Here is a 21,717-nt window from a genome sequence, read left to right on the forward strand (position 1 = left end):
CTTTATTCGGCTGGCCGCTTTAACTTCAGCCAGTCTTGTAACTGATTGAATGATTTCTACGATGATTTGCCAAGCTAGAGAATCTTTAAATTACTCGGAAACTGTGGCTAGGTTGAAATATCTATATATTGATGATTTCGATTTTCTTGATCAAAAGTGCAATAACATTTTTATAAGGACAAACCGTAGTAATAAAAAGTCCCAGTTTATTAATCAGAAGGTTTATTTTCAGTAAGTATGTTAAACATGAACAAATTTGTATTAGAAAAATGTATTTCATTTACTATGCCTAAAATAATATTGTAACGCCGACGTAGAGTGCCGATATGGATCCTTTGCTACTTACATTGCTCTTTGAGGTGGTTCGCTATCCTTAAAAGGACCGCTAACCTTTGCCACACTATTTGGGATCCTGCTTGTGACATTGCGGGCTTTTGTTTGTATAGATGCACCTGTTGCTGACTTTGTTGCTGCGCGTTTGCATGCTGGAATGCCAGATCATTCTTTGGCCAAGCAATTACATAGCCCTTCCTTCGTGGTCGCTGTTCCCAGCAACCACTTCCAACTCCTTGACACGGCGGGGTGGTCTTCGTTTCTGCTGCTGGCCTGTGATAAAACAATATTATTAGGGGTTTTGACCGCTTTGCTGTTATGCAGTGCACCAGTGGTGTTAAATACTGCATTGCTGTGCTGTGAACAGTCGATTACAATTAAGCAAGCAAACCTTCTCTGGAGCTGCAGAGGTAACGGCCTCTTGGCTGTTTTCCTGAACTGAACTGATACTGCAAACGGTACTCCACTTTCACGTTTATAAAACTTGTGTGCATTCAAACAGGGGCCTGAAATGTGTGTACACATCTTTAAAGTGAAGTTGATTAGCATAGTTCATATATTGTTTCAGGGTGGCAACTGGGTGGGATTCCAGGTATACTCATCTATGTACATTTACAAGTGATTGTGATTTACAGCAGTAAATTGCATAGAAATGTGCCAACACCAAGTTTTACAGATTAATTTTTGTTTGTTTTTGGCATGCACATATTCATGTTTTTTGGCATACATTTATTTTCATGCTCGAATATGAGTGAGACCCTTGGTCCAGATATCAATTTTGCTCCATTGCTACGTAATGCCTCTTTTTTCAACCTCATGTTTACTGGCCCTGCGTCATACGGCTTGCCTGGGGTCAGTGGCAACACAATCTGCCACACTTTTTCCCCATCTCCATGAGCCGCACTCCTAGGCCAGTGGACCTTACCTGATGGAGATGCGTTGGTGGAGCTGCAGAGGTAGCAGTTTCTCAACTGTCTTTCTCCCTGATGCGGCAAACAGCACTCCAGGTTCCAGATCTCAGCCTCAAGACTTCCCAGCAACTCCAAAAAAGAGCTAAGCCATTATCCTCATTCTACTTCTAACATCAATGTAACACAGGTGTGGATCCTTTGTTCTTTATTTGGCTCTTTGAGGTGGCTCACCATCCTTAAAAGGATCACTCACCTTTGCTACACTAGCTGGAATTCTGTTTGCAACATTCCAGGCTTGCCATTTTTATAGACACACCTGCTGCTTGTTTTAAGCTTCTCATTAGCATGACAGAATGCTATGTGTGACCCATCCCTGGATGATGCAACTTGTCAGTGCCATTACAATATATATTCCTCTAAAAAATTTAAGATTAGAGATTGGGATGGTCAATAGTATTTTTAAATTTTGTTTAAAAGAAACTGCAAATTTATTTTTTGTTTATAAATATTGTACATTTTGGATCAATATGTAAAATTGTTTGTTCTTAAGTGTAGATTTATTTGACCAGATTCACTTCTAATCATATTAAAAATGGTTTTATGTATGAAGAAAAAATACACAATTTTTGTGTAGTAATATTATTTTAGGTAACATTTTATCCATAAATATAAGTTGCTTAAAACTCACCTGTCATTTGTGGCTTTCAGGATGGAATTAAACATGTTAGTTAAATCTTTAACTCTTGTAAGTAATAGATATGTCTGCCTTTTTATACACAGTTAAATAATATGTTAACATTTTAATATGACCCTTATACAGTATATTCTGATTATAATGTAAGACTGTTTATTTTACTTTTTTGTTTTTGATGTAATGGTTATATTAATACAGTATAAGCAATCTGTCCATTCTGTAAAGTTTTGCTTGTGTTGATGGAAAAGGATGTGTTTATATACCTGATTGTGTTGTAAATTGTAAATGAATGTTGAATAAAAAAAATAACTTTATGTTCATCTAGCTACCGTTATTGGGCCTGGCAACACTCCAATCCATCTTAACTAAGGTAACTGTCTTTTCTCAAAACTATTAAAATTAGAGTGTCCCAACATCATTTAGCCCTTCACAATGCCCATATCCAAATTCCATTTATTAGTTAAGAAGTATACCAGCTTTGCCAGTTTATTTGAACTAATTACCTGCATTAGACAGGGTAAAACACAACTGCAATTTCACAATGGAGTTTGCGTTTCCTTACAAGTAGGGAGGCCCAGTGTCATTTAACCCTGTATAGTGCTCCTTAAACATCATAGTCTCATTCTTTAGATATAAAAGTGTGCCAGTTTTGCCAGACTGTTTGACCCATGGAACAGAGTTGGGACGGGCAAAATTCCACTATAATTTGTTAGAGGCAGCTTTCTTGCTGTTACAGATGAATAATTAATTGGATTGCACAAGCTGTGTGAGTAAGCTGTCTGGAAGCAAATAAGAAGCTATAAAAGAACAGCCAACCCAATAAGGAGCACACACATACGCATGGGAGGCAGCTAGAAGAACCAAAAGAAGGTAATTCCACGCCAGGCCAGGGGGTGGTGGGGTGCAGTAAACCTTTCTCTTTTATCTCTCACACTTGATTATTTAAGGGTTGAAGGTCCTGGTCGATTGTCAAGGTCTTCCTCAGGTTCTGCTCCTGATCCCACAAGGAAGCAAACATCCTGCTGACTACGCCACTGTGAAATGAATAGACCTTGACACCAAAAGGAGGTTTGGGGCAGCCACCCATATGATTGAATAAGGCTGCAAATACAGAGATTTGGTAACACAGAAGTGTACAGGATGAGTCCAGCAACAGAACTGAGTACAAATGGAGGATGACTGGCTTTTGAAACATGTTGGTAAAAATGACATCATCTGGGGCCTGAACCGGAAATGACGATGTTGGAATCAGGCAGAATTTCCCATGTCTGGTCTGCAGAGATAAAAGAGAAAAGCTTACTGCACCCTAATAATGTGTTGTGGGGTCTGCTGATGCAGCATTTATAGACTTTAAAAAGTCTCTGATGTCAGGAATTATTCTAATTGCACCTGATTTTTCTCCTCCCTTTTGTCTCCAGCAAGATGTATGTGACACCAGCCTGGGGGTGGTTCTAAGCTAGATAGTGGACAGCACTGGAAACCCTGTAATGTATCTAAGCCAGAAACTGCTGTGCCAGGAAAGGAAGTATGCAACCTTGGAAACTGAGGCACTTGCAATAAAATGGGCAATTACTTAACAGAGGTATTACCTCCTGGGAAAGGAATTTACTTTGGTTACTGATTATGCTTTTTAACAGTGACTCATAAGGAGACCAACCCAAAGGTTATGAGGTGGTTCCTGGATGTGTAGCCATACAGATTCAAGGTTCTACATTGTAAGGCTCATCTTCATGCAAATACCGATGCCTTCTCCTGTGTTCATAGACTGTTGGTTAGGTCTGCTTGTCCAAATGGGGAAACACTTAGAGGAGAGCCATGTCAAGCACAAATGAGCAGGAGGCCTCTTTGGGGTACCAGACAGGTAAGCAATACCATCCTGGCATGAGAAGGGGAGCACTTGCTAACACAACATCTCTGTCCTTCTGCATTTCAGAGGAACTGGAGGATGAATGACAGCACTTCTGAGTTTTCTTGACCAAGACCCACCCCTTCTGGGAACCAGCCCTTTAATTTCACCTAGCACCGGAAAGAGGCAGTCAAATCTACAGGCTCAACTGTAGCTGAGACAGACCACACAGAAGCACTACTTTCTGTTAATGTTTAAAGCACTCTCATGTGCTATTTATTTTCTGAATGCTCCATCCTGCTTTGCATTAAATGAGGGCCTGCTGGTTCCCCAACCCTTTTTGTGGTTGATAGATAGATAGATATGCATTAGTTAGTTGGTCAATACTTTATTTATCCCCAATTGGATATAAAGACTTTATGGAAGGCCAAGAAAAGCAGAACTGTTATAACAAATAATTTTAGTTACTGAAATGTGTTTTTATCTTGGCAAATTCCTTCATTTGCTATTCTTGAATTGAAATCCAGCAACACAAACTGTTCAATGAGCTGTAAAGATATTAAAATGGGCTGGCATCCTATCCAGGGTAAGAATCTTGTTGCATCTGGTTTTACCACAATATGCTTCAGGTCCGTGAGTATGAGAAAAGGATATTGCATAAAACCAGATGATTCTTAAAATGTTTGTTTTGATTTGTTGCAGTTTCTTGTATATTTATGGCTAAATCTTATGCATTTTCAGAATAAGTTGTCGATTTGCTTAAGACTTCTGAAAATGAAATACAGTTTCTGTGGTGAGGCACTAGAACTTGCCAAACTCACAAAAGCCTGAGAGGTACACTTTTAACTGACAAGGTCCATGGGGAACCATACATAATAGATCACCTTTGAAAAAAGTCTAATTCAAAGTTTAGGTCACAGCAAGACAAGGGGCACACTTACTTTTCTGTGCATTCCATAATTACTTAAATATCATCAGAAACAAAGGAGAGGATTATTGGCCTGCTGTTGGCCGGAATGCCATACACCATTGTTGCCAGACACTTTGGATAATACTGTGTCCAAATTACAGGCAAGGTTTCAATACTGCAGCAGTACCAATTACCTTCCCAGATGTAGTTGCCCTTGAGCAAACACACTTGTATAGGTCTGACACGTCAGACTAGACAATCCAAGAGATCCTTTCAGATCTGCCACACACACTTTTGCTGAAACTATGAGTAGACACAATCCCCGATTCAGGATTATGAGAGACAGGCCCATGATGCTGGAATTAGATCAGACTTCTAGATGACTGAACCTTCAGCAGGGAAATGACAGGCCACACACAGCTGCTGTGGTCATAGCTGTTCTAAGTAACAGTAGTGTGCAGACAGTACTCTCTCTTCTGACCTTAAAGTAATGGAGCACCTTTGAGATATCCGCGATTCAAGGTCGGCTCTCCCAAATAGGTGAATTAAGCAATTGCCTAGGGTGGCAAAAGTTTGGGGGCAGCATTTTTTAATCATGATTTTGCCCCCCCCCCGGCTCTTTTATTGGACATCTAAATACAACTCCTCCAAAACCTCATGGGGGTGTCCACCCCTCCATGCCCCCCAGCCCCACTCTTTGATCTAACATCCAGGTATGACTTGTGTAGAAACCAGAAGGGGAGCTAAGCCCATGACATCTACTAATATAAATGACACACCTGCCCCCTAGCTCTGCCTTTGATTGAATATACTTAGATCGCTGCAGTGGAAACAGAAAGGAGACCCAACATTCCAAATTTAAAACTGTATATGAGTCTGCTTGGAGCACAGACTGGGAGCCTCCAACAGTCCCCACCTTCTCTTATAATTTTACATGCTGCACATGTATCTATGCCCCTAGGGTTTGGGCATGACTTGTACAGCTTTGCCTAGGGTGCCTTAAAAGCCAGAGCCGGCCCAGCCTAAATCACAATATCCTGGAGACACGATCCTCTTGTTGTCAACAGCCTGCAACTTTTTGGGCCTTTCTACAGAAGTGAAGTAATATCCCTCAAATGCAGAATCAGGTTTGTTGGGTTCAATGTGGTAGAGATGGTGGCTTCAAGAGTTGTCCATAAAAGATATCCGAGACAGCTGCTGTTATTATTTACAGCTGTTACTGTTGCATTAGTTGAACCATTTTATTGACTTACGATTCTCATTTGTTCATTGTTATTATTTTAACAATAAACAGAGTGAACAAAACCCATCAACAGGTAATGTGCTTTTTTCCATCAATATGTTTAGATTGCCTGTCTATGTCAAACAGCCAATAACTGAGGTATTGGCAATTCATGATTCATATGGCTCACAGTGTTCTTCCTCAGGAAACATATGGACAATGCATGTGAACGTTTAAGTCTTTCAAAATTGCACCACAAATTTAACTGTATACCCTAAAGACTTAAAACCTTTTTTTATCAATAGACTTCTAGTCTAGCGAGTTTTAGAAGCCTAGATCGGTGAAGTGTGCAACTAATATGAAGGGGATTCCATTGCCAGTGACCGAATACTCAGCAATATATATTTTAAGATTATTCACTTCAAAATACATTTAGTACCATTATTAGATTAGACAAAAAAACTCTAAAATAATATCGTAAGTTAAAATATAAACTATTTCTATTATTTAAAAGCACACTTCAAAGCCAAGCCATACAATTGAATTGGGCGCATTTAAACGTCCTCCAGTATCCCATCATGCCAAATTAAACGTGCTTTGCCGCTACTGTGATGTACAGTTCTTATGTGACGTAATAAAGGAAATGCAGAAGCTGCGCCCATGTAGTCGCCATTAGGGTTCCATTTTGACAGTTGTTTGTTTAGTATTGACATTACAAGTTTGAGCCAAAATGGCGCTTGTGGCCACCTTTTCGTCCGCGTCTGTAATCAACCCGAAAATTGCTAGTCAGCTGACTGTGTGATCCAGCGGCTGGCGGTGAAGTAGGCAGCAGTCGGACGTCGGCTGGTTTTAACAGGTACGTTGCTGTGGTGTGTATTATGTATTTTGGGTAAGTTAGTGCGACTTCATCGGTGTTGCCTGGGAGGCGAGCCTTCTTTAAGATGCTCTTTAGTCAGCTATACGATGCTTTGGTTTATTATTAAAGGAAACACGGTTATTATTACAGTCTGCAATTTTCGTGGCGATGATGTCAGTGTTGCAATAAATATGCGTATATGTAATATTTCTTTAAGAGCCGAGTAATACTAATGTTGTCATTGCTCGAACGAGTGCGAAGTGCAAGGGTACGTTATGGCATCTTTAATCGTGATAATTAAAGAAGGGCGTTTAAAGCTGAAGCGCTGGGGTGACAAGCAAGGCGAACCCCGCTATAACCGGCAGGTTTGTGTTCCCAATGCGATATGGACTGACAAAGAATTATTAACCCGAATTGCGGTTGATTATATGAAGGATCAATTGACCGTTATTTCAGCCCACAGACAGAGGTTAAGATATGTAGATTGTGAAAGGTGCAGTCGCACTGGAACCTGCCTCGGACATGCATGCATTCGTCGCACAGAGGTCGAAGAGTGAGATTAAGATTTGTAATTTTAATGTCATTCATTTTTAGTGACTGATGTTTTGTTAGTAGTCTCCATTTAATGGTATAGTACAAATACTGACTTTGTCAGTGTTTTCCCGGAAATCTGATCTGGTCAGAATCATCTGTAGGTCATGTGCTCATTGGGAGGTCGGAAATATGATTTGTCGTCGTAAAGGCAATTTATTGCCCAAGATAGACGCGTGATTCTTTTCAGTTTAGCACAGGAATGTAACAATGTGTATTTTCTAATCTATTGTTCATCGTTTAACAGTTAATTTTTTAATCCACTGATAGTCCTCTATGGTTTAAAGCACAGAAAGAAAAACATGATTTTCCATAATCTTATCAGTGTTTTTACTTGTAATATCCTGAAAACCGTACATGTACAGTAGGCTGAAAATAAAAATCAACAACAGACTGGGGATAAACAGTCATTAGAGATACATACTGTGAACCAAGGTCATCCATTACAGTATACATTAAGTAAACAGTATTATGTGCCATACAGAATGCTTGTAGAATAGTTAGATAAAAGTATAAGGGAAAAAGCAAAAGATAAATAAGATGTGCAAAGTTATTAACAATTTTAAAAACAGTATGTCACAATGGATCATTATTTAGCACTGTGAAGGTAAACTTTGTGTATGCTTTATATGTACCTCTATTTTATCTTTGGCCCCCCACACAATGTCTCTGAACTTTGCATACCCTTCCTTTGTAACTGTAAAATTTCTCTAATTACTTTGATTTCTTCTCAGATTATTAATATGGCTATCTTGGTTATTTTATATCTCTAAGTGCTCAGCAGTATTTGGGCAGACCTTCGTAGATGGGTTGGAGCAAATAATGCCTCCAGAATTTTTGCAAAAATAGAATACATTTTTCCATAAAATAGGTAGTTATACTAATGCTGCATGCTGTGCTTGTTATTTCAGCTGTTGCCGGTTGAGTGGTGTTCATGTGTGTATGTACATGCGCCTCAGAGGGGCTCTTTGCTGTTTCTTAGTTTGTTGTATTAAGGCACCACCTAGTTTGCTAGTGCAGTTGGAGTCCCATTGCAGAAAGCACTGATACCTTGTTTGGGTTTTTTTGCAGCATAGGAGGAGGTGAGCGTGTTCAGGAAGTGATTCTCAGTTTAGTTTTTACAATACAGCCTTACACATCAATCTCTTCAACAAGTGTCTGGTGTTTCATTGTACTTGTATATATATGTATGTATGTATATATATGTATTTTGTTGTTGATTTATCCAATGACAGTTTACAAATCATATTCAGAAGACCAGTATTTCCTTATTCTTAAATTGCCTTAAGGTGATTCACTCACATAGTGATCTTTAAGTAAAACTGTTGTGGACTACTTTGTACTTTTTTTTATCTGATATTTTTATGAAAATTGCTTAGTAAATCTCAAGTGCATAAGTCAGTTATTTATGTATTTCTTTGTTGGAGCATCTACAGGTTAGTTGACTTACAGAGAGTTAGAAAGGTGGTAGTGGGGTTTGAATCAGCAGTGTTATAGTTCATGGTCCAAGCCACTGGCTTGTTAGCCACTGGCCCACAAATATGATAAATCTTCAAAAGCAAACCTACACTCCTTTTGACTGTTTATTAACTAGTCACATGAATGCAAGCTAGACATCCTTTTTTGCCAACCTGAAGACAATTTAGTTGGCATGATTTTGAGAATAGAAGAAACTGCTTAATCATGTAGCATGTTTGCCACTTAACCATAATGTGAGCCTTGTTAAGACAAGACAAGGAATGGAACATTAGGCTGTTTAGTTATCATCACTAATTTTAACATTGAGCCATTATATGGACTATTTGGTGAGGACTGTATTTATTTAAAGCTCTGAAAATATACAGAAGATATACTCACAGTTATTAATAATCAGCTGAGAGCACCAAGTTTCCCAGTATTTGACCTGCAAATATAATATTTCCATCCTACTCATAAAATGATACTTACTCTGGAAAAAAAACACATTCATGTTTCTTTGAGCTTGGTTCCTTTCTTAGTCATTATATGATTTATTTTTCCCCCAAAAAAGAGATACATATAAAGAGCAAAGTATTGCAATTATAGAATGGTGGTTGTGTCATAAATTGAGCTAGTAGCATCTGGCTACTTCCTCAAAATTACAGTTTTTTTAGTGTGATGGATTTTGGCTTATCATCGTAGTGTGTCTTCTGATTTCTCTGTTTTAGGGAAAAACTGCCTAGATCTGGATGTATGAGGGCTACAGTGGCTGTAGGCATTCATTTTAGTCACTCCTTCAGACAGAGCCTATTTCCTCTTTACAGCCAGGGGCCTCTTGCTTAATTCACCATTTATTTTTTCTTTTTCTACATTTATCTTGATTGTTAGTGTAAATGTGAAGTTCCCCAAAGATCTGTGTCCTTGTGTTAATAACCTTTGTTAAATACTTACTTCCCCTTTTTTTCCCTTAAGCTTTTTTTAATGGAAAGGGTTACCGTAGGAATAATAATAAATTAGCAATATTTTGGTTCGCTATTTACACTTATGTCTGTCCATCAGATCTGCTATGTTTTAAGAGCCAATATTTTTAGGCATTGAGGGAAAGGTTGGGAGCATGCGCTGATAGCTTGTTGCTGCACCCACCACATTACGAACCACCTGGGTTGAGACCCAAGTGCAGTGGAGCTCCTAACAAAATAACTGGAGAAATTCCAACTCTTTAAAATTCTAAAATCATAATCAGATAGTATTTCATTTTGAATTGGATTAGGAGTATACACAATTTCTTTATGCAGTTTTTGTTGTTTGTACTTTTATATTAATTTTTCAAAAATGCCACAGAACACAGGCTAACATTTTTGTTTCTATCATAAAATGACCCAACAACTATTAAGAATATATGCTACAGAAACTAAAAAAGACTATTGTTTTTGTATTATCCCACTTGGACCTGTGTTTGATTTTTGTCAAGGGTACCTTTTTGTTTAGAATTTGATTTTTTTTTCTTGTTGGTGTAAATATCCTCCCACTTTCAAAGAACATGGTACTTTATTGATTGGGAAATGTAAAATAACATAGCAAATGTTATTGGTAAAATGGGTGTACCCGATAACTGACTCAGTACCACAAAGGGACAAATCCCATTTTTTATGAGGTAGGCTTTGATCCTAGCAACCCTACTCTGGATAAACAACCTCAATAAATGCGTGGCTGGAAAGTAGAAGCCTTTATCATTTACAGATAATTTTATATATCCTACAGAAGGAGCTATCTGTAACTTTTGCAGTTAAAACTGCATCTTTTGACATCTCAAATGTTCAGTGTAGCAGTTCTTAATAGTTTGCCTCCAATATTTAAGGACAATGCATATTGAAACTAAATTTGTTCAAGTTTGTGGTGTGAGGAAGGGAAGTGAATTATAAATGTTGCACATTGGCAACACATAGCAGTAAGCCAGTATTTTTTTTGCTGCAGTTAGGAAATCGAAATGAAGTAGGACAGTTTTACCATAGTGATTTCAGACCCTAACACTTTATTCTGATTACATCTACGTATTTAATTCTGTTTGTTTTTAAAGGTTTTCAAGAGAAGGGGGGCCTTACCAATGTTCAAGGGTACTGGGAGGTCTCCTCACTAAATTAGCATTGATAGTTCAGACTTTCAGACTTTGTCACTCAAAAACAAAGCTATTTTTCACACTTAAGACACTTTTGAGTGTGCTGTCTTTAGTGCAGTTCTCCTTGAAAATATTGTATTAGGAAAGAGAAGGAGGAGGTGGAACAGTTGGTGGAGGACGTGGTTGCAGTATTGCATGATACACAATGCTGAGTGAGATTAGTCATCGGATCAGCCGACTGGTACGATATGTTAAGCTGTGGTATTCTTTTTTCTATCAGTGTTCATCATTCGACAGACTTGGATTTACACCTATATCATTAGGACAGGTATTGTGCAAATTATTCACTCAGATTATTCTTATGAGGTTTTCTTGCATTTTCATCTGCTTGCTTTCATTTTTGACAAGAGCAAGAGAGCTTGAGCATCTTGTTAAACCATCTCTCGGCATGTTTTGAGAGAGACAGCTCTTACGCTGTTGTGGCCTCAAGTTGTCATCAGATTGTCTTTTAAACTGTAAAACAACATTATAACTATCTAGTATCTTTCATTCAAATTTACATTTATGTGGATACTACATATTAGATATGTAATGCTATTTTCTGTGCAGAATTCTTAAGACTTTTTCCCCCGCTGTGGTTTATGGATGGATTGTTCATTTTTGAATGAGGAAGAGTGACTTTTATTAAGTAAGCCAAGAGCTATCAATTCAAGTTTTCAAATAACGTCTTACACAAATTGATTTGCCATGGACCATTTTTAGCATTACAAACAAAATACTGAAATCTTATTACAGATGCAAAACAATTCAGTTTTATGCATAGATCATGAAAGAAAAGAGAGAAAAACAACAAATGTTATCTGAAGGAAATTTGAAAAATTCAAGAGCAGTTCTGTGGGGTTTTCTCTGTAGATATACTTGGCTTATTGCCGTGGATGTGAGAATGAACATTTACTGGTTCACACATATCTGTTGAAATGTACTTTGTAGCTGTGTGCTGAGAGTCTGATTGAAGCATTATTCACATTTGGTAATTTAGTTTTGTGCTCTCAATTATTGACAGTTTTTTCCTTTGCAAATGCAAACAAGTAATAGTAATGTTAAAATGGAGTACTTTATCAGAGGCTAAAGTATTTTAGAGTGTGGAAAGTGTGGGAGCAGCAACCACTGCAAGAGTGCAGTATCTTGTAGTGCTTCAAGTTATTACCTCAGCCGAATTCTGTTCTTTCAACTTCTGTTTGCCTAAATCTATAGAGCCTCAGTTAGGAATTTGCATTGTAATTAATTGTTAGTGACCAAATATAGCTCTGCTTTCAGCTTTCATTTCTTATTAAATGCAGCTGCAGTTACATTTTTAAGAGTTAAAATTATTACTAATGGCACTTGATTTCACCCTCACACAACCATGAGGCAAAACTTCAAGTGTCCTACCATCAGAAAGGCAAACTTGTACGGCTCAATGATCATATTCAAGTTTTAACTATATCTCAGGTTGTCATTTTACATTTTTCTGATGCCCTAATACAAGGTAAATTACAACAAAAAAGATGCTGCATAATTACTTACCTTTTTTTAAACTTGGGAGGTAGAATTGAACTGGCAGCACTTTGTTGTAAAGTTCAAGGCCTTAAGCACTTAAGACCTGCCCAAAGTTCTTTCAATATATCTTTTTATTTAGGATGCATACTTGAACAAATAAAATGCTATTTTTTATCCATGTGTCAGAAAATGATGTAAAGCATGAAAGCTGGGTTTGAATTTTTCATTTTCCCTTCTCATTTACTGTCAGATGTGTTAACCCTTGGGTGTGATGGAACTTTAACAGTACAGTAGTGCTAAATTAAAATCGATCCATAGATTTTTTTTTTTTTTTTTGAAGTACAGTAGCCCAATTCATTTACAAGATTATAGTAGCTAGAGCCTGTTACATCATTATTTAGGTGTATTTATAAGCTTGCATGTCTTAAAATGTGGGAGAAAACTGGCACATGTTGCTACACCGGCCAAAATTTCAAATGTGTTTCATTCAACTTTGAGGTATTGAGAGTATTTTGAAGTCATTAATCATTGGCTTTCATTTACTAAACTGGATAGACAGTTGATCATCTGTGGACAAAGAGTACACATTAAGAGTGTAAATCTCCACCTGAGTGTGGTCATCAATGGAGTCCTTTGGGGATGTGTGTTAGGACTGTTAATTTGTATTAGTGGCTTTAAATTTGATATAGGACAACCAAATGGAATATAGGGAACAAGTTGTGGGAATCCTCTAACCAAAGGAAGGCCTGATAGTTTTCAAAAAATGCTTAAATGACATATTTGGACAAAGTGATTTTTAGATGCTTAAACTAGCTTGATAGACATATGTATATATTAAATTGTATTGTGTGTAATATGTAAGGGATATAATTTATTGCAAGTACAATAATGCTAATTTTTTTTTTAGATTTTTTTGTTGCTTTTTATCTACTATTAAATGAGTAATTTTCTTCCATATTCACATGAGTACTTAATGTGTTGGTTATAAAATAAGCTCTCAAGTTATGGTAGAATACTGATTTATTTTGATGTTATTTTTACAGTAGTACCCACTTTGTGATGGTGTGTGGAGTAGTACCATGCTAACTTTAAATATTAATATTTAGACCAGGGATGATTTTGAATTATAAGTATTCAGTCAGTGGTATCTGTTTTAATTGTATAAACAAAGCTGCAAGATCAGGTACATATATTTTCATATTGCCGTTGCTATAAATGTTCATCCAGACCAGCTGTGCGCAACCTGCGACCGAACGGCCGCATGCGGCCGTGGGCAAGGACTTTGGCGGCCGTGGACGTGTATATTAAAGTGTACGTAATGGCGGCCGTGCAGGTGTAGGGTCTCTGGACTCCAGCGAGTAAGGGGTCTCAACGCCGCGGAATCTTTGTCGGCCGGGTCGGTATGGTGACGCCGAAAGCCGATTTGGACTCTGGGGTCTCTAGACTCCTGCAAGTGTAGAATCTCAAACACCGCAGAACCTTCCTTAGCCGGGTCGGTATGTTGACCAAAATGTTGCCCTTTATATATTCATCGTGGAAATCAGCAGAATACCCACAACTACGAGAACTGGCCAGGAACATTCTCGTTCTTTTCGGAAGCACTTATTTGTGCGAAGCAGCGTTTTCCAGAATGAAATATCTGAAAAACAAGTACCGAACCCGATTGGTAGACAGCAATCTAGAGTCTGGAATACGGCTAATGGTCTCCAGCGAGTCCCCTGACTTTGCAAGTCTGTCTGCAAACATGCAAGAGCAAGGAAGCCATTAATGGCGATGTTTTCCAAACTTCCTGAAACAATTGCTGTAAAGGTTTTTTGTCCTATATGACGTTTCGTAGACATTTTTTTACATATGTAGACCAGTAAATTGAATATTGTCAGATATATCATACTCTGTTTTAATGTGTAATCTGTACATTTTTACATAAATCATAAAACATTATTAAGTTTACTTGGACTTACTGGCGGCCGTTATTAAAGTAAAAAGTCTGTAGTGCGGCCGTTATTAAAGTAAAAAATCTGTAGTGCGGCCGTCAATAGCGGAAAGGTTGCGCATGCCTGATCCAGACTGTGGATTGTGTTTCCTTCTTGCCATCATCATTAATATTGTGTTCTGTTAGTAACAATGACAATAACAGACGTCTTATTTATTGGGATCTTTATGATAAAAAAATGTGAAAGTTGCTCCAAGACATGGCAAAGTATATAGAAGCTGTTTCCCAAAAGCCTGTTTCTGGTATTACATGGCAAATACTGAGCCTTCTCAGCAAATCTGGGAACATCGGGTCTGTGGTACTCCATGTTGGGGTAAATAACATTTTTTATCGGAACTCTGAAATCCTAAAAAGAAGATATATCAATGCTGGCTAAAGCTGTTTAACACTTCACACCTGAATCAAGAATAATTATGTGTGGCCTTGTTCCGACTTTTAGAAGAAGCTCTGAAATCTTTAGCAGAATTTTGACTCTTAATTCCTGGCTGGCATCATGGTGTGAGGTCCAAAATATTGCTTTTGTTTAAAACTGCAATTTGTTTTGGGAAAGACAGATTTTTTGACAAAAACGTAGATTAAAAACAAAAGGGGACAGAGCCTTCTCTGTTATGGCCCCGAACTCTGGAATGTCCTCCCCCTTGATATAAGAACATCTAATTCTGTAACTACACATAAATCTCTATTAAAAACATATTTTAGACAAGCATTTCTTTCTTGTTAGTTTATTTTTATACTAGACGACGCCCGTCGTAGGATACGACGGTGTAAGAATAGGAATGGAAAATGGTGATAAAGGAATACAGAAATCAAGAAGAAATAAATACTTCTTGAAAAACGCAGTGTGCATGTAGAATTTCCGGCCAAGCAGGATTACGTGCGAAAGTGATAAATAAATCCGGCTTTCCGAATTTACGTACTATGGCCATGGCATCCTGATAGTTTTGTTGCATGTATCTTGGACTTCCTGGAAATGTGGACGGTAATATGATCATTTTGCCTACACGTACGTTGTTATTTTCAGCGTTTGCTTGCAGTGCGTCTAATAGTTCCACGCGCAGATCTTGTTGATGTAATCTGAGATACTTGAGACACGCGCCCTCTGTTTTAACATACGCATCTAAGACGTACTGTTGGAATAGTTTGCCGCTGGAGTGCAAAATACTAAATGTATTCCTCATTGCTAATCTGTACGCGTAAAATTGGCATTGAGTAAGCCTTATTCGCTTGGCGGTTCTTTTATCAGGAACATGTTGTAAATCTTTGTGCCAGCCAATGTCTCCGTAAGGGAATAAAAGTGGGTAAACCATAGGATCGCAATTCATATTGAGCGTGGAAATCTGTTTATAGGAGTTGCCTATGGGATAGATGCAAATGTCCCTTTCAGCAGGCGTTTCGCCATGTTCTCTGACGAAAATCGCTGCAACATCGGTGTGACATGTCGGGGCATTGTATCGTCGTAAATCCTGCCTAGGGTTTTCCTTGAAAACCATTCATACAGTTGCTGTTGGATTGGACTGAGTGATTTCATGCATGTGTTTGTATGATTTAGCGAAGCAGTTGATGGTTCTGAGCATGGAATCTAGCTGGAGAAGTACATTTTTGCTGCATGCAGAGTTTGCTTTATTTTGTAAGCGTACTTCAGTAGCTTGCGCTGTGTCAGAAACATACAACTGACCATATCCTGGAGAGGTAGAAGTGTTAGCGTATAGTGGAGAGATTTGGTGATATCTCAGATTTGCCCATGTATTTTAAAACAGTATGGTCCGTGGCCAGGAGGTTGAGTTCTCTGTGCACCCATGGAAGCAAACGCTAGAGAAGAGTTGTATTCTCGAATGTATTCACGATAATTTTTAGCTTCTGATGTTTGCTGTGTAAGAAGCTGTTGTAAAGACACAGGTGGCTCCCACAAAGGTGGTAAAGCTACTTTACCATTGTGGCAGTACCTCGAGTACTTGTTGGATGTATTACACTCAGCAGGCCAGTATAGTGCATGACATGGAAGAGGACGAGTAGGAATCGAGAAATGCTGTGTCGGCTGTGTGTGGGCGGGACCGGTTTTGAAGTGGAAGCAGGACGAACCAGAAGAGAAATATATATGAGATCTTTATATCACCAACTTTATTTATCTGTTTTTAATGATGGCTTGCTAATTTTATTCTCTTTTTGGTTTTTTAGTTTTATATGAAATATTGTAATGGTTTTTTGTTCGGTTGTTAGAAAGCATGTTGTGCATATCACTTGAAAAATACTCTATAAATAAAGTAATAATAATGAAAAATGTTCAAATGAGAACAACTAGCCACACAGTTCACTCGAAGAGGTGATGTTTGATTAATCAAATATCTGCCTAAGGACACTCAGTATGTTGCTGAACTTCCATCTTCTTCCTCCTCCTCTTTGCTGATTTCTTGATTAAAAAACCACATGACGTTCTTGTAAACCTGTCATCCTCCCACTAGTGATCGAGTAGTGTGTTATTTGCATCAGCCGACATATACTGCACCTTGAAATAGTTAAATATTTTGTCTTGTTTATATTTTATGTGGTTTTGGCTACCTTATACTGTTTTAAACCGTAAAAGCAATTTTTTATTGTGTGCCCTGATAAGGGATATGGTTTAGTGTTATCTTTTCCTCATGCTTTCAGCATTTTGATTTACGTCTTGTTTTACTAGTAAGGAAACATCACTCTTGGCTGACAGACAGTGCATGTTCAATAGGAAAGACTAAAACATTTTTGGTGTTCCAGTGTCAATCTGAAAATTCTACTCTGAACAGAAATCTTTTGAAATGGAAAAGGCATTTACAGGTTTATGCATGTTAGTGTGGACTTAGCCTAAGAGTTGTAATCTCTGCCATTTTTCTTGGGTCTTTTTCCAGTTGTCTGTGCCTGTTGCACCTCCTGTGGTAGAGTGCACAAATTTTACACAGACACTGACTGATTCGGGATTAACACAAAGTTTGTTGGATCTGTGTATCAACAATGCTAACCACTGCACCACCACGCAGCCTCTTGTTATATGGATCCATCTGTTCATTTTGAAATCAGTTTTTTTGGGTCATGTGTAACTGGAACACAGCCTGACATAATTGTGCGTCAGGAATAAACCAGCATTGGACAGGGTGCCTGCCTATCATGGTGTCCCTTGAAATTAGAGATTTGCATTCTGACTTGTTTTGATAAGTGAATATCCATAAGGTTTAACAAACAGATATCTGCAAAAATGGAGGGAGGGTTGGGTAAAGAGACTTTGTTGGTATCCGATGCAAACCCCGCACCTCTTCTCCTTGCAGAATAAATACCATACAAAAGGTTATTTTATTCTGCATGCTGGGCTGGGGATAGAACAACACAAAGTTAATAAAAATGCTCTTCACTAATATACACAATTACTGAAATGTACAATGTATGCTGATATTTATTTGTCTTGAAAGATTAGTAGAATTTCTGGCTATATAGATTATCAGGCATCTGTAAATAATGTGTAATTCTCACAGTCCTGTGCTGAAATTTAAACCGTGACAATCAAGCAATGGGCCTTATATGTTTGAATGAGTTTTTGGGAAGAGACATCATTCTCTGGCTCAGCGTAACTCATTAGTTTTACAAACATTTTCTTCCACAAAGTTGAAGGATAGCATGTTCTCTGCCGACATTTTTGTAACCAAAGTAAAATCTCGCATATAATACATGCAATTTTCACTCATTCTAGTTTGCTAAAAATTGGGGAGCGCATTATACACAGTACATAATTTTAAGGTAATAGTTTCTCACATAAATCAACATAAAACGTCTGTTGCCGCATGCAGTGCACTGTTGGTGCATGTTAGCTATCTTTGGCTGCAGCAGGGCGGGGGCATCAAGCGACTGCTGGGCTGTTTTCTGAAAAGCATACAAAGCAATAGTTTCTCAGTTAAATCAACATAAAACATCTGTTGCTGAGTGCAGTGCGCTGTCACCATGTGTTAGCTGCCTTTGGCTACAGTGGCACTGGAAATGACAGTGCGGAGAGGTGAGCAGCTGCTGGGCTGTTTTCTGAAAAGCACTCAAAGCAATGGTTTCACACATAGATCAACATAAAATGTCTTGAAAAGTTAATGGTGTAAATTATATATAATTTTTTTTTTTATCTGAAAATTTGGGGCTAAATCGGCATGCTCGTTATACAGGTGCTGGTCATAAAATTAGAATATCATGACAAAGTTGATTTATTTCAGTAATTCCATTCAAAAAGTGAAACTTGTATATTAGATTCATTCATTACACACAGACTGATGTATTTCAAATGTTTATTTCTTTTAATGTTGATGATTATAACTAACAACTAATGAAAGTCCCAAATTCAGTATCTCGGAAAATTAGAATATCAAATGTTGGCCAACTGAAAGGTATGAACATGAAAAGTATGAGCATGTACAGCACTCAATATTTAGTTGGGGCTCCTTTGGCCTGGATTACTGCAGCAATGCGGCGTGGCATGGAGTCGATCAGTCTGTGGCACTACTCAGGTGTTATGAGAGCCCATGTTGCTCTGATAGTGGCCTTCAGCTCTTCTGAATTGTTGGGTCTGGCGTATTGCATCTTCTTCTTCACAATACCCCATAGATTTTCTAAGGGGTTAAGGTCAGGCAAGTTTGCTGGCCAATCAAGAACAGGGATACCATGGTCCTTAAACCGGGTACTGGTAGCTTTGGCACTGTGTGCAGGTGCCAGGTCCTGTTGGAAAATGAAATCTGGACCTCACGCAACGTGGATTCTGTGCCTCTCCTCTCTTCCTCCAGACTTTGGGACCTTGATTTCCAAAGGAAATGCAAAATTTACTTTCATCAGAGAACATAACTTTGGACCACTCAGCAGCAGTCCAAAGGCGAGACGCTTCTGACGCTGTCTCTTTTTCAAGAGTGGTTTGACACAAGGAATGCGACAGCTGAAACCCATGTCTTGCATACATCTGTGCGTGGTGGTTCTTGAAGCACTGACTCCTGCTGCAGTCCACTCTTTGTGAATCTCCCCCACATTTTTGAATGGGTTTTGTTTCACAATCCTCTCCAGGGTGCGGTTATCCCTATTGCTTGTACACTTTTTTTCTACCACATCTTGTCCTTCCCTTCGCTTCTCTATTAATGTGCTTGGACACAGAGCTCTGTGAACAGCCAGCCTCTTTAGCAATGACCTTTTGTGTCTTGCCCTCCTTGTGCAAGGGTCAATGGTCGTCTTTTGGACAACTGTCAAGTCAGCAGTCTTCCCCATGATTGTGTAGCCTACAGAACTAGACTGAGAGACCATAGAAAGGCTTTTGCAGGTGTTTTGAGTTAATTAGCTGATTAGAGTGTGGCACCAGGAGTCTTCAATATTGAACCTTTTCACAATATTCTAATTTTCCAAGATACTGAATTTGGGACTTTCATTAGTTGTCAGTTATAATCATCAAAATTAAAAGAAATAAACATTTGATTAAACATCAGTCTGTGTGTAATGAATGAATCTAATATACAAGTTTCACTTTTTGAATGGAATTACTGAAATAAATCAACTTTGTCATGATATTCTAATTTGATATGACCAGCACCTGTACATGAGTGCTATATTGTTGCAATAAATTTAATTTTCCAGTTGTGGTAGTCAAAGCAGTTGTTGAAGTTTACTCAAAGTCTTCTGTTGTTGAAGTGAGAGTTTAACAGAATGCTTCAGGCTTGTTGTTGAAAGTTTGGCATTACATATTTTGCACATATATGCTTTCAGTATAAAAATATTGACAGACCTGACTTTTCTATTTTTTTTCCTCTTTGTGTGGCAGTTAGGGATGTCATTAAAAATGATATTTCGGCATTAATTCTGCACTAAACTATTGAAAAGCTATAATTCAGTACTAATTCAGTATTAAACTTTCAAAAATGTAGCAGTACCGGCTTTTTTTTTCCCAGTATTGGGACTACCAAGAAAGCTGGTACTGCACTCATGCATGACTGCAAGTACCCCAGAAGACAGAATACATGAGAAAAACTGAGTAAAAGCAACATATAAAAATTTCTCCTTGTCGTAATGACAAACATATGTCGAAAAGAGAAACAGCAGAGGTCATGTCTGGAAATGCTTTTGTGTTTGCACATACAAATTTCAGCTTGCAATTGCACCAATCTAACATTATTAAAAGAAAACAAAACACAGGATTGAATTATTGCCAGTTTTATATCATTATGAAATTACTTCAGGAACAGATATTTGTGTGCTTTGAGAAAAAAATAACATCACTGATCAAATGAGGTATAATTGTTTAACTTGTATTGTCATGCACTTGTAAGAGTAGTTGAAATGTTAATGAGATTAGTCACTTTTAAATAGTCTCCTACATAGCCCTGATAGGGCTTCACATTCATTCTCTGATTGTAATGGGCATTTTTACAGATATTCATGAGTCCAAGCATCTGTCCATTCAGGATCACGCTGGGGTGAGACTCACATTATGCATACTGGACTATGGGTTGTGGGAGAACTTCCAGTCTTAACAAATCATTGACACAAGATTCAATCAAATTGATCGTTTGGCTTGTCTGCACCGACAGTAACATGATCTGCTTCATGCATTAACATTAAAATAAAATTGATTTTTTGCTTCAGTGCTTTGAAGGACATGTCACAACCTTCTTATTAATATGATCCATTAACAAAGACATGTAATCACCGAAATACACAGCAGAACAAATAAAACCAAATACAAATCTGCAAACCCTAACTTTATATCATTTGTTTGGCTTTTGAAAGCCATCCATCCATCCATTATCCAATCCGCTATATCCTAACTACAGGGTCACGGGGTTCTGCCGGAACCAATCCCAGCCAACACAGGACACAAGGCAGGAAACAAACCCCAGGCAGGGCACCAGCTCACCGCAGTTTTGAAAGCCAACTACCATTAATTATTATAAATCACAAGTGAAAGCACACGTTATATATTTGAATGGTACGTTGAAGAATGTAATGCTATTTCACAGTTACAAATTTATTGAGTACCGGTAATGACATCCCAAGTAATTTTCCCAATTCTGGATTTGTACGCGGACATATGAAATAATGAAATCTGGTCACTCCCACAAGAAGCTTTGAAAACAACAGAACAAATGCTGCATAAAAGGAGTCCTGAAATAAAGAAGTAATTAAAAGTGACAAGTTTTATTTTACACAGTAAGCTTTAAAGTTGGGACAAATGTTAGAGAAGAAAATGGACAGATTTGGCAAATTAAAACACCA

The 21,717-nt window shown here is 38.0% G+C and overlaps 1 protein-coding gene across 1 annotated transcript in view; it reads left to right on the plus strand.

Moving 5' to 3' along the window:
• The first annotated feature begins 6,615 nt into the window (after positions 1–6,615).
• Positions 6,616–21,717, plus strand: part of atp6v1ab (ATPase H+ transporting V1 subunit Ab) — a 55,242-nt gene continuing 40,140 nt past the window's right edge. Inside the window, exon 1 of the mRNA XM_028800464.2 lies at positions 6,616–6,772. The gene's annotated coding sequence lies outside the window, so the exon portion shown is untranslated. The remainder of the gene's footprint in view (positions 6,773–21,717) is intronic.

The sequence above is a fragment of the Erpetoichthys calabaricus genome, chromosome 4 (genome assembly GCF_900747795.2).
Source record: "Erpetoichthys calabaricus chromosome 4, fErpCal1.3, whole genome shotgun sequence".
Classification (NCBI taxonomy): domain Eukaryota; kingdom Metazoa; phylum Chordata; class Cladistia; order Polypteriformes; family Polypteridae; genus Erpetoichthys; species Erpetoichthys calabaricus.